Here is a 17,549-nt window from a genome sequence, read left to right on the forward strand (position 1 = left end):
GGCTTCTGTAATTTTTGTATATTTTTGTACATTTTTATTATTTTATTTCATTGTTGCCTGCTCTAAGATTGAAATACTCCATGACGAGCAGTTTATAAATACTTAGAAATAAATAATAAGCCTCATATCAAGAAATTATTGTTTGGTGGTGTACATGAAAATAAGGGCCACAGTAGTAGCTAGGCTCCGGCAAAAGGTGAGATATGATGGGGACTGGGAGCATGGGCATTGAATGGCCTGAGCTCTGACAATCTTTTTGTATGTTCATAGAATATAGCCACAATCCGGAACACTGTTATTATTTATTTTATTTATTATTTAATTTATATCCCACCATTCCTCCCAACAGGAGCCCAGGGCAGCAAACAAAAAGCAGTAAAAACACTTTAAAACATTATAAAAACAGATCTTAAAATACATTAAAACAAAACAACTTTAAAAACATTCTCTAAAAAAGCTTTAAAAACATCTTAAATAAAAAGGGTTAAAAAAACATATTGTTTAGGGAAAAAATGTTTTAAAAAAATATATTAAAAGCAATTCCAACACAGACGCAGACTGGGATAGGTCTTAATTTAGGTTTAGGTTTTTTATATTGTTGAGATTTTAATGTTTTAATGTATTTGTATGTTTTTATTCTGTACATCGCCCAGAGTGGCTGGACAACCAGCCAGTTGGGAGACAGCCAGATGGGCGAATAATAAATCTAATCAAAGCTAATTAATTAATTAATTAACTTAAAAGTCTTGTTGAAAGAGAAAAGTCTTCAATAGGCACCGCAAAGATAACAGAGATGGTGCCTGCCTAATACGTAAGGGGAGCAAATTCCACAGGGAAGGTCCGTTTCCTATATTGTGCAGAACGGACCTCCTGATAAGATGGTATCTGCAGGAAGCCCTCACCTGCAGAGCGCAGTGATTGACTGGGGATAAGGGATAAGACGGTCTTTCAGGTATCCTGGTCCTAAGCTTTGTACACCAGAACTTGAACCTTGAACTTGGCCCGGTAGTAAATGGGCAGCCAGTGAAATTCTTTCAGCAGTAGGGTGACATGTTGGCGATACCCTGCCCCAGTGAGCAGTCTCGCTGCCGCATTTTGCACCAGTTGCAACTTCTGGACCAACCTCAAGGGCAACCCCACATAGAGCGCATTACAGTAATGCAGCCTGGAGGTTACCAGTGCGTGGACAACAGTGGTCAGGCTATCCCGGTACAGAAACGGCCGCAGCTGTCTTATCAGCTGAATCTGGTAAAAGGCACTCCTAGCCATGGAGGTCACTTGGGCCTCTAGCGACAAAGATGGGTCCAGCAGCACCCCAGACTACGAACCTGCTCTTTCAGAGGGAGTACGACCCCATCCAAAGCAGGCAACCAACCAATCATCTGAACTTGGGAACCACCAACCCACAGTGCCTCCATCTTTCTAGGATTCAGACTTAGTTTATTGGCCCTCATCCAGCCCACCACCGAGTCCAGGCACCAGTCCAGGGCTTGCACGGCCTCTCCCGATTCAGATGTTACAGAGAAATAGAGCTGGGTATCATCAGCATACTGCTGACACCTCATCTCAAATCTCCTGATGACCGCTCCCAAGGGCTTCATATAGATGTTAAACAGCATTGGGGACAAGATGGTACCCTGAGGCACCCCACCGCACAACTGCCAGGGGGCTGAAAGACAGTCACCCAATGCTATTCTCTGAGAGCGACCCTGGAGATAGGATCGGAACCACTGTAAAACAGTGCCTCCAATACCCAGCTCACCAAGTCGGCCCAGAGGGTTACCATGGTCAATGGTATCAAAAGCCGCTGAGAGATCAAATAATAATAACATGGTTGCACTCCCCCTGTCCTTCTCTCGATAAAGGTCATCCATCAGGGCAACCATGGCCGATTCAGTCCCATAACCAGGCCTGAATCCAGACTGGGATGGGACAAGATAATCTGTTTCACCCAAAAGTACTTGCAATTGCTGTGCCACAACCCTCTTAATCATCTTCCCTAAAAAAAGGTATTTGCAACCTGTTGGTAGTTGTCACAAACCAATGGGTCCAGGGTGGGCTTTTTCAGGAGTGGTTAGATCACCACCTCATTCAAGGCGGTTGGAACCGCTCCCTCCTGCAATGAGCCATTGACCACACTCTGGATCCACTCGGTCAAACCCCCTCAGCAAGCTTTAATAAGCTAAGAAGGGCAAGGGTCGAGAGGGAATGAGTAAATACTAGTCAATAGATAAAAATATATAGGTCAATGACACTTTAAAAAAATACTAATTCAGTTCCATTCAGAGCTAAAACTAAGGCTACAAATCCTGTGCCAACTTACTCAAAAGTCAATCAAGTTGAATTTAATAAGAGCTCTTAAAGATGCATATAGGATCAAGTTAAAAGCATAGGAGGGTGGAAAGAATCCGAGACAAGTTGTACTTTACTGGGATGGAGTCATGATAATTTAAAGCAGAGATGGGGAACCCGTGGCTCCACAGAAGTCATTGCACTCCAGTTCCCATCAGCCCCAGCCAGCATAATCAATAGTCAAGAGTGATGGGATTGTAGTCCAACAACATCTGCAGGGTTACAGATGTCCAATTCCTTACTTAAAGAGAGGCATTTTCTCAATGTCCTCTATTACAACCTTGGTCTTCAGCATTTTATTTGTTCTGTCTGCCTTCATGGGTATAACGAGTGTGACTCAATTCAATGGTGGGCAGAATTTTCACACCCAAACCTTAACCCCAGTGGTTACTTGTATTGTACCAAGCATTCATGTATCATAGACTTCTCATACATTGCTGAAAGCATTTGAAAGTAAAGACTCAAATATTGGTGTGCTTCTGTGCATGCATACAAACTAAATTTTAAATTGTTGCCCCTGCACTATAATTAAGCATTAAAGTATTTTAGTGTAACCTCAATTTGTGATACAGTGTGTGGCCAAAGAAACCACATTTTTTGTATTTGTGTGATCAGAGTCACACAACCAAGGCACCATTTTAGAGATATAGTACCTGTTTTGCACTTTTTGTCTATACACTAAAAATACATGCATTCTAGCACTAGATGGCAGATATACTCTGTGTACACTATTTTAAAATGATTTCATCAGGAGCAGGCTGAAAACCTCAGCAAGCTTTAATTTTATTGTATTCACTTGTAAGCCTTCTAATTAATTCAGCAAGTCCAAATATACTATTCATTTTTCTTATTGTACTTTGTCTACAAAAACCTTTTTTAAACATTTAACATGGAGTTTTAAAACCATGCGGCCAGAATGCATTATATTAATGCCACTTCTTATTTTTCTTTTCTTTTAAAAAGGAACTTTATCAGTGATCACATTTACAGTTAATTAGAATAAAGGCTGCATTTTTATATAATATATTGTATCTTATTAGCTACTTAGAGTGGATACTTCCTAAGCCTCAGCTTTCAGAAACTTAAAACTGCATGTGCTTGCTAATAACTATGATCCTAAACAACATTGTATCTTTCAGTTCTAAAATGTCTAGATCTTTCTCTCTTGTCTATGTAAATCCATCTTCAAAACATCTGAGACATGAAGCTATGTATCAAATTCAATCAATTATACCCCACCATCGAAATACAAAGTGGGAAAACGTATATTAGATTCCTAATAATCCTAAACTAGCCACATGTTTTTTCTTTCAACACCTTAAGTGGCAGGAGAGATGAAGCCCTTCAAATTACATTCCAAACTTCTGCCATCATAACGGTTGTATTCAGTGTAACTCCACGTACACAATGGAATTTTCAGTTCCTCTTCTTCTGTCACACAACCATGGTATCTGCTCCAGATGCTCCCCCAAGCCTCTGGAGCTGATTTGAAGCCATGCACGGGGCTGGAGGGAAAAGGAGAGGCAGACTGAGTTCTGCCGTGTACATGGAAGTCTTGTGTAGATAAAGCTGCAGTGTTAGAAACAGGCCATTTAAAAAAATTCATAGACATATGTTTATAAAGATACTGTCTTCATTTTTTAAAAAGCCAGAGAATCTTGGGATCTTAACAAGAGCTTGTGCACTGCAGGTTGTAATTGACAGGTGGGGGTGGTCTCATCACCTGTTAGAGTTGGCCCACTGAGAGGAAGGGGTGGAGATAAGGATCTGGCTGGCTGGGCAGACCCACCTCCTCACCCCTGTTGTACACCCTTGAATTAAAAGAGTCAGTTTGAATCTGAGGCAGTAATTCCTACCTGAATGCTCTTTTATGTAGCTACAACTGATGTATCGTATTCCCCCCAAGTAAGGCTTGTTAACCCAAAATGCTTTGGGACATTTGAATATTAGCTTGGTTGAATAATTTTCTGTACACCTTCTAGAATCTTCTCTGCAATAGCACTCTTGAATTAGCTGACCTTTGCATTTCCTGGCATTTATTGCGTAGATGACAACTGTATGCTCATATTAGCAAAGATGTTAAGCTAATGAATATTTAGCACATCTTTTAGAATATAACATTACTTTAATAATTTATAGTGAAAGTTCAACTATCCTCTTTTCCTTTTTCCTTTTTCTTTTTTAAAGATGGCTTGTCCATCTCATCTCCTGGGTAGCGTAGGTGAATGCCAAATTATCTTGCCTTCAATTGTTCTAAATCGAACATGATTAATAAGAGGAGTGAATTTCAAATAATTAAAGAAAAAAATCCTCTCTGCACATGAGATGCACCTGTAATCAGTGCTTAGAGGTTAACTACAGTCTATGCTGTAATCAGGAATTGAAGGAGCCAGGGTTCATTAACCTGTATTTCTTTCATTTTGAATGACAAGAACTTCTATCCTTTTTAAATCAAGATCATTAGCTAAGAGAACAAAAGCCTTTGTCTGTGGGTACAGTCTTTAATGTCTGTGTTACTTGAGGGGGACAACAGATGTAGGCATCTTTATGGGAAGCAGGCAAAATCAGGAAGAGACACAACTAAAGCCTTATGCACGTATTACAAATCCTGGGAAGTGAATCGGGGGGGGTAGCTCTGTACCCTCCATCTATTGTCTGTTTTTTTTTCACTTTCCAACTTGTGAGATGTGACTACCTGAAGCCGAGAGCTGTTATCTATTTATTTCACTGTGTGTGGACATGTAGAGGAGATCCAGGACCACTTGCCCATGCTACTTCAGTAGCTCAGTGGCAGAGTATCTGCTTTGCATGCAGAAGGTCCCAGGATCAATCCCTGGCATCTTCAAATGGGAATGGGAAAGATTTCCTGTCTCAAACTCTGGAGAGCCGCTGCTGTCAGTATAGACAATTCTGAGCTAGATGGATAATTGTTCTGATGGCGGCTTCTTATGTTCCAGTATCATTTTGTTTGGGTGTGTGTCTGGTGTGAGGAGCATTGGGCCCTCCCAGATGTTACTGAGCTACAACCCCCATCATCCCTGGCAATTGGCTGTGTTTGCTTGGACTCATGGGAGTTATAGTTCAGCAACATCTAGGGGGCCAACGTTTCCCCACCACTAGTGTATGTGGTATAATATAAAGCATGTGTCCTACTCATTGGTGGTGGTTGTTATATGCCTTCAAGTCGATTATGACTTATGGTGACCCTATGAATCAGCGACCACCAGTAGCATCTGTTATAAGCCACCCTGTTCATATCTTGTAAGTTCAGGTCTGTGGCTTCCTTTATGGGATCAATCCATCTTTGTTTGGCCTTCCTCTTTTTCTACTCCCTTCTGTTTTTCCCAACATTATTGTCTTTTCTAGTGAATCACATCTTCTCATTATGTGCCCAACATATGATAACCTCAGTTTCATCATTTTAGCTGCTAGTGATAGTTCTGGTCTAACATCCAGTTATTAGTCTTTTTCGCAGTCCATGGTATGCGCAAAGCTCTCCTCCAACACCACATTTCCAATGAGTTGATTTTTCTCTTATCGTTTTTTTCACTGTCCAACTTTCACATCCATACACAGAGATCGGGAATATCATGGTCTGAATGATCCTGACATTAGTGTTCAGTGATGCATCTTTGCATTTGAGGACCTTTTCTGTTTTGGACTACAATTCCCATCAGCCCTAGCTGGCATGACTAATGGGTATGGGCAAATATTTATTTTATTTATTTTTTATTTTTATACTGTTTAATATAATAAAAATCTTTATGTGGTTTACATAAAAACAATAAAAATACAAACAGCATTATTTCCCCCTAAAAACTAGATAAAACAAAACACAACTGCATATCATAGATAAAACTGAGCCATGTACAATATCATGGAAGTTGTAGTTCAAAACATGTGGAGGGCATCAGGTTGAGGAAGACTGTACCTATTCTACTGACATAAAATGAGGATTCTGAGGCAGAGTTGGAATAGATTTGGCTGGTCCCGGCCCCTTCACTGATAGATTCCTTAAAAATAAAATAAAGTAACTAACATCCCATACTTCCCCTGCCTCCAATAGCATAGCAATCGTCCATGCAGAAAAGCTATTCATGCAGAAAAGCTGTTCTACCATCCATACCTTGCATGGGAAAAGCTATTGTACTCTTTGTTCTGGATCAGACCAGTAACAGCTCTCTTTGTCTCTTATTTTTAATGCTCACAGTTTTTTGACATCTAGAAAATTCCTGAACAAGTTGTTAACAATCTAATGCCCTCCAGCCAGCACCACAGGGTGGATAGGGATTTGGACTACAACTCCCACCAGCCCTAGTCAATGTAGCCATACTGGCTGGGACTGATGGGAGTTGCAGTCCAAAACGTCTGGAGGGATGAGGTTGGCAAAGACCACCCTAAACCTTACAGTATTTTCAGTTACTATAAGGGCTAGTTGTGTCAACAAAAGCTGTAGAAACTTCTGCTCAGCTTGCATTCATATGGGCTTACATTTAAAGATTGACATTGAGTTGTGTCCAAGCAACCAAGAAATGACACTTTTTTTACAAAGCTACTCCTGGCTGTTTTGTTGCCATGCTAACTATTCAGTGAAATACAATGAAGTTTTCTCAGGCTTTCAGGCATCAGTTTTTCTCCAGACCAGCCAAGGAAGTTGTATTTCCTGACAGAAAAAAATATGATACCAAGTACTTTTCTTCCTGTGGTAATGTACTGAAGAGTCATGTTTAATGTATTATCCAAATAGACAAAAATGAATACTGCACTGAAAGCCCTGGAGATGGAACCCCATGTTAGGTCGACCCTCTCATTGCATTTTATTGCCAGAAAATCTTTATCATTATTGCTTTTTCAGGGAAAATAATATATACTTGGGAAGAAAAAACTTCTTTTAGTTATTACAGTTGCTTTATCTGAGTATTACACTTGCTTAGAAAAACAGGTGAAAGAGGAAAAATATTTATGATGAGTTAGGGTGTGCAAAGGGATTAAAGATTAAAATTTTGTTCTCCTTCCTTAGCATGTTTCACAAAGATGGAAACGGGCTACAAAAGAGCAATTAAGAAAGAAGGATAGATAGGATAGGATAAATACCAGCCCTTGGCTGTAAAAAATTGAAGCCAGCTGAAGACATTTTATACTGAATTGCTATCATAGGTTAAAAGAAGTACCCCTAAGGCAATACTATGGGATTAACCAGTAAAGATCCTGTTTAACTTTCATGTCTTGTTTTTTATTGCCTTCAGTCAAAAACAGGGCTTCTGAGAACAGCATGCTTGACAGAGTTTACCCTGGTTGTTCATAAAGTCTTTTAATGGGCAATTTTTAGGATGGATTAGGACTATAAAATATAACAACATGGAAATGACTAAATAAGTGTCAGAAAGCCTTATACCAGGATTGGAGAACCTTTTCTCCACTGAGGGTTGCATTCCTTCAGGGTAATATTTTACTCAGCAGTGGGTGGGGCCAGAACCACCCCACACTCTTGCTTTCTTTGTTTCTCTCTTATGGTCATCATCGCTAATTAGAGATGAGATCTGTTGGCCAATGCCAGTTCCAAGATCCGTTGGCTGGTGTCAGTTCAAAAGCATTCTGTCGACCTAACAGGTTGTTATTGAGTCGAGTTCATTCTTTATCCACTAGCTGCTGCTTTTACTAATCCATTTTTCTTTGCAAAAAATGTTGATATGAATATTAATATTTTAAAGGAAATGTTGATAAATGAGATATTGATAAAATTATCCTTCCTAAAATTGATATTTTAGAGGTGGATTTTTAAAAAAAATCCATTTTGAAAATCAGATGTGGAAAATCACTACAAAAAATCCGATCTGTAACAATAGAGAATAAGCAAATTAATGAAGAATTCGGTAGCAAATCCAAATTGGGCAGAATTCTAGCATATCCCTATCATCAATTCTTCCTTCTTTCTCTCTCTCCCCAGTATATATATGTGTGTGTATGTGTGTGTGTGTATTTGTGTGTGTATCATGGAAAATGGACTGCCTTCAAGTCGATTCTGACTTATGGCAACCCTGTGAATAGGGTTTTCATGGTAAGCAGTATTCAGAGGTGGTTTACCATTGCCTTCCTCTGTGTATCATAAAAATCAAGAAAGAGTGTGAGCTACTGATGATCTTAAATTTTTATCTTTTTCTTGCAACCCCTTCACATCATGCATCCATTGATCCACATACAAACACACATCCATCCATTCACACATACACATCCATTATTATTATTATTATTATTATTATTATTCCGGCCTTCCTCCCAGTAGGAGCCCAGGGTGGCGATACACACACACATCTATTCATCCCTAAAGTCTTTCCAGATGGAAGAGCAGAATGGGGTGGGGGAAGCTTCAAGGTGCTCTGGAGCTCTTGAGGTAGCAACTCCTAATGGAACACAGTTCTCCCACCCCTGTTTACCCCAATGGGAAAGGCAGATGAAGGGGAAGATTTGCAGGTGAGAAGAGGAAGCAGTTGCAGCCATAGGTCAGTGGTAGAGCATCTGCCTTGCAATCAGAAGGTCCCCGGTTCAATCGCTGGCAACTCCAAAGAGGTCTGGAAGAGAATCCTTGCAAGAGCCTGAAACCCTAGACAGCCATTGCCAGTCAGAGTAGACAATAATAAGCTAGATGGACCAAGGGTCTGACTCAGTATAAGGCAGGTTCCTATATTCCTGGGGCGGTCCAGGGAGGAGATAATAAAGGCAATAATGGGGGGAAGAACAGGACACTGAGATGATGTGTCTGATGATGCCATGTGAGAAGGAAAGTACAGGAAATGCCCAGGGTGGCTGAGGCCTACATAAAATAATGCAGAAGGCTAGATGTTTTCCCTACCTCTGCCTTACACACTGTCTTGGGAGTTTTGTTTGCCTTTCCTATTAATAGTATCGCTAGACTGTTGATAGGGAGATTTAGCTGGTGATGTAATGAATGCTACAGACATAACAACAAGAAGGTTGGAATGAATATCCATTCCTCTCACCCAGTCTAAGGACCCCTCCAGACTGGTGTTCTATTGCAGGTGGATGCTGTAACATGTTCTTGACGCAATACTAGTGCATTAGTGGTAGGTTTATTCTGCTTTAGTTTGTTCTGCAATTCTTTCCCAATGCCACAACACAGGAACAAAAGCATAACAAAAATGGGACAAAGTAAACTAGAACATGTGTAATATAAAAACAGTTTACTGCTGTTTAAATTGTCTAGTTAATATTTTTAATTACTTGCTTTTAACTGTTATTGATAATTTCAATGTTTCTTGTATACTGCTTTGAGGTTTTCTTACAATCTAGTGGCATATACACTTTGTTAAAGAAATAAATATTAAATAAAAAGTTATGGAACTGCAGTATGAAGTTACTGGATATGCACTGATTAGAAATGAACATGAAACAGCATGACCGCTCTAGAACACTATGGAAAGCAGACGTGCATGAGTGCTCCAATAGCATTACAATTTGGGCTGGTCTTTCACAGTCCTAGCTTTACCTCTCACAGAAGCATTCTGAATGAGAGAATGGGTGGGAAACGGAATTCCAGCTAGACTACTATAGGCATGAATGAAAACTATGAACAAAATTTTAAGCATTAGACATAGAAAGGAACGGGTATGTTTTGGAGATTCTAAAGAGGAAGAGCCAGCAAAAGATTATAGCAACCTGGATTAGGGAAGAGTTTTATGTGAAGAATCAGATATACTTGTGTGCTTGAAAGAGGAAAATAATGTCATTAGTGGATGTAACTGGGGAGGGAAGGAGAAGAAAGAACAAGGAAGATGAAAGGCTCTGTCTTTACCACATTCAGTTTGAGACAATAGCAATTCATTTAGGAGGAAATATTGCAGAGTTTGGAAGCAGAGAGGAGGTGAAAAGTAGATGTGGCAGGGCGGAGTTGTGATGCCAAATCAATCCAGCCAAGAGCTAAGCTGCTTCAAGCGTCACATTTAAAGGTGTACACAGTAGTGTAGTGGCAAATCTAGAAGTGCATGGTCCCTTCACAGCTACACCTCCCTTATTTTGCTGCTGGGTTGAGAATGAGATCTTTAATACCTTCTCCCACAACCACAGGCATCCCTAGGAGCCATAAGCATAAAAGGGGAGAGAGCTAGCTACTTAAAAGTCTTCTCAGTGGGTAACTCACCTCCTTTCACTCTGACTGGCTCCAATCATCAGGAAAGGACAAGGAAACATATTGGAAGACTCTTCTCAGTGACTACCATACTCCCCTTCCATGCTGATTGGTTCATAGGATGCTGGAGACATAGGGACCCTACTAGGACTCTTCTCCCAAAAAAGTAAAGGGTCTAAGACCCCTCTGAGACCCCAGACAACTACACCCCTGGGTGTACACATGAAATAGTGTATGCATTTACCTAAAACGTGAGATTCCATGCAACAAATGCCTGTTTACACCTGTGTGTAGTGGCACACACTTACATGTGCCAGAGAGCTGAGATGATCTGTAAACCTGACTTTGCCATCATATCATGTGTGAAACAGAGCTATGGCTAACTATAAATTATGGCCCCTACAGATATCCTCTTTATTATAAATCCATGATGGTTTGTGTTCATTGCATTTTGACAAATCTGTAGGGCAGTACAATATCTCAGAGAGGAGGTCAGGTCTCCTGCTTCCCTGGTGCATTCACTACAGCTGCCCAATTTCCCTGCTTTTTAAAGTTTGATAGAAATAACTGTAGGCTATAGGTATGTTCTGAAACCGCAAGGGTTTTTTTGTCTATTAGTGTATATATATGTAAACAAAACCATGCATCACAAAGTCATCACAGTCTCCAGTCATTCATTCCAGGGGAACCAAACCCAAGATATGTGCTGGCACTAGGGTTACCAGGTTCAGGGCCTGAGACTGATCCTGTATCTTTAGGAGAAGAGAAAGTCAGCCAAGTGCAGGGGTTCTTGCAACACTGTACTGGGAAAAACCACAAGGTGGGATTCTCCCTTCCCCCTGCACAACTTTTAAAGATACAGAAGACCTCTTGTTTGCCAGGCCCGGCCTCCAAGAGGTCTTCCATATCTTTAAAAGTTGTGCAGGGGAAAGGGAGAATTCCACCTTGTGGTTTTTCCTATTACAATGTTGCAAGAACACCTGCACTTGGCTGACTTTCTCTTCTCCTAAAGATATAGAATCAGTCTCAGGCCCTGAGCCTGGCAACCCTATCTGGCACCCCGAAGTCTCTCACAGCTTGGAGATTATCCTCCCATCTTCTACCAAGCAAGCTTTCTTATCCAATAAATAAGCATTTTCCTGAGCTACCGTGAGCGTCATCAGACTCCTTGATCTACCTTCCCTTTTGTCTTGTTCATATAGATTGAAAGTCAGCTGGATAAGGCCATGTCACTTCAATAGGACAAATGATACCCAATGTACTATTGCCACTAGCTAAACATTTTATTATTTAAATAGGTTTATTTCACTGTTCATTCCCAACAGGCTCCCAGAGTGGCTTACAAATCAGTAAAAAAAAACAAAAAACACAGAGAAAAAAGACAGTCTCTGCCCTCAGGCTTACAAACTAAAAAGACATGACATAAAAGAAAAATGGACTGGGAGGAAGGAGGAAATAAGCAAACACAGGTTCAAGTTCAAATTACAGATAAAGTTTTAAAATTAAATTATTAAATATTTGTTACTACTTCTACTAACAAACAACAACAATAATAAACAGCACAACATATTCCAAAAAAAGGTGGGAGTAATTGGGTGATGCTGTAATGCATGGTATTATTCCATCTTTGCCGGTTTCATCCAGACGCTCATGCATCATGATGGTGTTTGAACATAAGAAAAGTATTCGGACTGGTAGTGGCTTTTCAAGGCCTCAGGTGGAAATCTTTCCCATTACTTGCAACCTGTTTTTTTAACTGGAGTTTCTAGGGGTTGAACCTGGGACTTTGAGCAAGCAATTGGTTCTTATACAGTCGGCATAATTTTGTGGCATCATACAGCTCTATGGCTTTTCTGATTACTCCATCATCTTCACCCTGATATGTTGGTCTCTTAGTGTAATCAGTTGCGGTGCAATACAAGATCTAATTATAGCAAGTAGGAAGTTGGGGAAATAATTGACACTTTTTTGCAGCTCTCAGAATGCATGTCTGGTTAATTTTCCTTTAATCTCATTTTCACAAAATGATTCCACCTCATCTTCTAATCTTCACATCTGCATAACAAGTGTAATCAAGAAGACCAAAATTAAAAACCATCCTCATTGCTACCTGTCCAATCACTCACAAATTAAATGTGAAAAGAGTCACTCTGTGTGTGTGGTGTGTGGTGTGTGTGTGTGTGTGTGTGTGTGTGTGTGTGTGTGTGTGTGTGTGTGTGTGTAAAAACAGGGGAGGGACGAAGAGGACCCAACTCTGCGTTAAAAACTTAAGTGCATCTGTCATCCTGTTAATCTCTCTGCATTACAGCTAAATGTGAACTTGCCAATTAGAGCAGAAACAAATATTGTAATTAAATTGCTTCCTGTCTTAATGTGTATTACAGCAGTGTTTCTCAAACTTTTTGAACTGTGGCCCTCTTAAAAACTTTCTCAACCTTCTTGCCCCTACAACCAAGCCCCACCCATGTATTTCATATGTGAAGATACAGATATCCTGGCACAGAGTTGTGTGCATAGAACCTGTGGCTGCATGTATGGATCTGTAGAATAGGATCTTAACATTGGCCTGAGGAGAGGAAAGGTTCTTGTTCTCTCTGATTATTCTCCTAAACCTGTTGCATAAGGATGTACCATAAGAAAGCCATCTCCACCACAAATACGATATGGATCAGTGAGGGTCTTCTGCCAGAAGTCATTCAATCCAAGCAAAACCTTGCTGGTGGTGGGGAAGAAAGGCACCCACTGCTTCAGAATAGACACACATTTGCAAACCAGAGAAACTTGTGAGCATACTGCACACACTGCAACTACAAACATATATACATGCATAGTAGCCACAGTCTCCCACACCCGGCAGTTAGGCTTTTTCTCCCCCCCTTCCTAATGTTGGGGTGCTTTTTCTGGAGAGTAAAGCTGGGGACCTTCCATCCCTAGCTGCAGTCTCCATGAAGATCTTGCATACACTGTCACCGCAATATTTAGGCTTGAAAAAAGACTTCTATTGGAGCCAAACTAAGGGCTCAATCCAATTCGCATTTACTCCAGGCTGAGGGGAGTTGGATATGGCAGACCCCTGGCTGAGCCGGCTGAGCCTAACAATTAGACTTGAAAAAGACATTTTCTTGACTACTGTACCCTAATTTTAGCAGAGGGAGTGGTGGGGCATAGTGCACACAAAAGAAAGCTCCTGCAAGGTGCATGGTGGCCCATGCTGCTGCTGCTATTGTTGCTGTTATTTAATTACTTATGAATTGCTTTCTACGTATCTCTCAATGTGATTTACAAATATACCATAAAACCAGCTTAAAACAGTTTTAAACGCTATGGAACAGGGGTGACTAAATCCCAGTTTGGGGACTTCTGATGCAATTTTTTTCTTTTTTCCTTCAAGACCTCACTAATTTTGGTAGCAACTGCAAAAAGAAAAAAAAAGATTAAACTAGACATAGTGCTGGGTGATAAACACTCTTTCCTCCTCAGCTGATCTGCTTGGCTCAGTTGAGGAAGGGAGACATGTGTCTGTGTGTATTCAGTTTGTTTATGTGTCAGTCAGAGTGTGTGGGGTGGATAAACCCACATCTGGCATGTGGCCCCCAGAGAGTTAGCCAAGGGTGAATGTGGCCCTTGGTCCAAAAACAGAGTGCCTGTTGCAGAACAAGTTTCCCATACTCCCAAGGTGGATTGGCCAGAGGTACCCCACAATCTGAGAACCGCTGCCCTAGAGTAAGTGGGTGAAAATGGAAAGGGACTGCCTTCAAGTCGATTCCGACTTATGGCGACCCTATGAATAGGGCTTTCATGGTAAGCGGTATGCAGAATTGGGTGCATCATGTCAGTGGGTGCATCATGTTTAGTAGGGTCAGAGTAATTGCATTTTAACTGCTCAAGCCATTTGCTGATTCTTATTTATTTATTTACTTATTTATTACATTTATATACCGCCCCATAGCCGAAGCTGTCTGGGTGGTTTACAGCAATTCTTGATACACAAAGGACAACAAAACCACTGTGATGCACAGAGAGCAGAATACAAATCATGTTTCATAATATTGGCTACAGTGCGGCAGCTTTCACCCTCTCCCCCTCTCCCTCTTGATATTCCAGTTGCTCTCTTACACTTACCAAACTTTAATTACTTTGATCTCAGGATTTGTAAAAGAGAATTTTAGCACTCTTTCCAAAGTATAGTTCTGAGGATTCTTAGAGGGCAGTCATGGCAGTTTAAAATTGATATAAATTGATAGATAATACATTTATTTATTTATTTAATTTATATCCCACCCTTCCTCCCAGAAGGAGCCCAGGATGGCAAACAAAAAACACTAAAAGTGCTTTAAAACATCTTAAAAACAAAAAACTTTAAACGTATTAAAACAAAACATCTTAAAAATATTAAAACCTTCATAAAAACATATTTTAAAAAAAACAACTTTAAAAACATCTTAAAAAGCAATTCCAGCACAGATGCAGATACTGGGGATTGCTGCATAGTGCTCACAAAGACCTCCATTGGTGCCCCCAAGCAGGTACCCTAGACTTTGAGCTTTGTTTTTCTTTCTTGCTTTAGCCCTCCTAGACAGAAAGTTATGAAACAAAATGTGCAGGAACTGTTCTAAGCAATTTCTCTGAAATGAGCCAGCCTGGCTGCTCTTGCCTGTCAGTGGTTTTTAGCCAATGAGTGAAGTCAGAGCTATGATTGATAAGTGAGTTGTTTGGACAGCAGACTATAGGAGTCCCTAGGGTCCCAATGAGCTGTTGTTTCCCCCTCCCTTTTAGTATACTTTTCCTGCTTCTGTCTTATTTTCTGGTAGTTCTTGGAAACTCTGTAGTTTGCCCTTCCTTTTCCCCCTAGCAATCAGGATGCATCTTTTGTGTGGTGGGTTCATTTGATATTAGGTACTCCCTGGAAGTTATTTTCTGAAAATACTACTACACCATAAATGTGGGTATAATATATATGTTAAGAATCCTTTCTCCAAATGGCAAATGCAAAATGTGAAAACTCTGCAAAGAAGCTTAGGTATGTCTCCTTTTGTGCAGGAGTTAATGTCCAGGCAGTCATTAAGCATTCACTGTATAGTCCACTTACATTACAATGGTAAGCATGTCCATGTCAGAAGTAAGTCTCTTTGTGTTTAATGGAGCTTTTTTGTGTGTGTGTACTGCCTTCAAGTCGATTCTGAATTATGGCGACCCTATGAATAGGGTTTTCATGAGGCTGAGAGACAGTGACTGGCCAAAGGTCACCCAGTGAGCTTCATGGCTAAGTGGGGATTCAAACCTTGGTCTCCCAGGTCATAGTCCAACACCTTAACCACTACGCCACACTGGCTCTCTAATAGAGCTTACTCCCAGGTAAATGGATACAGGATAGCACAGTGGGGAGGAGAGCCTGGCCCACAAAACTGCCAATGATAATGTCAGTTAAGAGGGTCTATTGTCTACTTTCTACCTTTCTTTGCCCTCCTGCTTTGAAAAAAAATATTTTGCCTCCTAATAGCTGGTATAGCACAGTGGGGAGGAGAGTCTGGCTGGGAGTCCAGAGTCTGTGAGTTCAGATCCCCACTTGTGTCTCCTGGGTGTCAAGGGCTAGCTAAAGAGCACCCACCTGTGCAGCTGTGGGCAAGCTGCATAGTCCCAAGGAGCCCAGTTGCCCCCTAGCTGGCAGTTGCAGACAAGGAAGGAGCTGGCTTGTGCAGCTGTGGCAAGCTGAGCAGGCCCTAGCCAGTTGGGGAGGACTAGCCTCAGAGGGAGGCAATGTTAACCCCCCTCTGAATACCATTTACCATGAAAACCCTATTCATAGGGTCACTGCATAAGTTGGGATCGACTTGAAGGCAGCCCGGATACTGGATGGTAGCCTAGACTTTACTTTAGGATTGGCACTGGGAAAAACTGGGTTCTTGTGCCTTTCACTGCTGTATCTCCACAATTAGGACCAGCAGAACATGGTAAACATGAGGTTGTCCAGGGGTAGAGGTTGAAAAATCATGCCATGCCCTCCACAGCAGCCATGGTGTGTTATGCCATGCCCACCACAGCAGCCATTTTGTGACTTGAGCCCTCAGCATACTCTTAAAATTCAAAATGTACCCCCTGGTCCAAAAATGTTGGTGACCTCTCATGAATACCCTTTAAAATACAGGACTTGTTTCTTCCCTCCATCTGGTCATGCCATCTGCTGAAGAAATCCCACCTGTTGCTGAAGGCTCTAGGGTGCATTCTAGGGGTCACTTTCAGTTCAAATGGGCACAACAGATGAGGTTTGTTTGGTCTGGCCAATACCTCTTTAGAAAGTGAGAGTGTGGTCACTTCCAGATGGCCTGTTTAATGAGTATTCAGCCTGATTTGTTTGCAGGGAGATTAGATGGTATTACATCAAGCATCATCCCTCATTTTCCAGTGCATTTTCCTGTCATCTAATTGGAAAAGGTTTGTTCTTTTGGGGAAGCAGGTGGTACAAGATCTCAAAATCAGTTCTAATTGTGCAGCCTGAATTTGCCAGGATATGATTGAATCCTACCTGAAAACAGCAGCAGTCTGGAAGTGTTCCCAGTCTTATAACATGCTCTTTCCTCCTCTGTGGTGCATTGCTGGAAAATCAGTAATGGATGGAAGACAAGTTGACGTCTGGTCAGTTTGTCCAGTAGTTTGAAAGTTTCCTGCTAGGCTATTAAAGGAAGGGGAACATCTCTTACAGTGCTCATCAAACAGAAAAGTTTCAGCTTTGAAAAGCATAGAAAAGGAGTATATTGACCAATGAAGGTTGACCCATCCTGTTACTCCCATGTGGAACAGACTGGTGTAAAGTTCAACATAGCCCTTTTCTTACTTCCATTCTGATGGCTGCTTGGCCATCCACATGTGGCTTCAGGGCGGCTTTTACTTCATCTTTTAGGAAGGCCTGTGTTCACATCTTAGGGTAGAAACTCACTAACAGTTCTGCCAGTTCCAGTGCATCTTCACCTGTCTACTGAAAATGGGGGCACATGACACTAGTCAAACCCTGCCCCTTTTTACTGTAAAACCTGGTGGGAGCAGCTTGAGTGCATTT

This window comes from Rhineura floridana, chromosome 7 (genome assembly GCF_030035675.1).
Source record: "Rhineura floridana isolate rRhiFlo1 chromosome 7, rRhiFlo1.hap2, whole genome shotgun sequence".
NCBI classification, from domain to species: domain Eukaryota; kingdom Metazoa; phylum Chordata; class Lepidosauria; order Squamata; family Rhineuridae; genus Rhineura; species Rhineura floridana.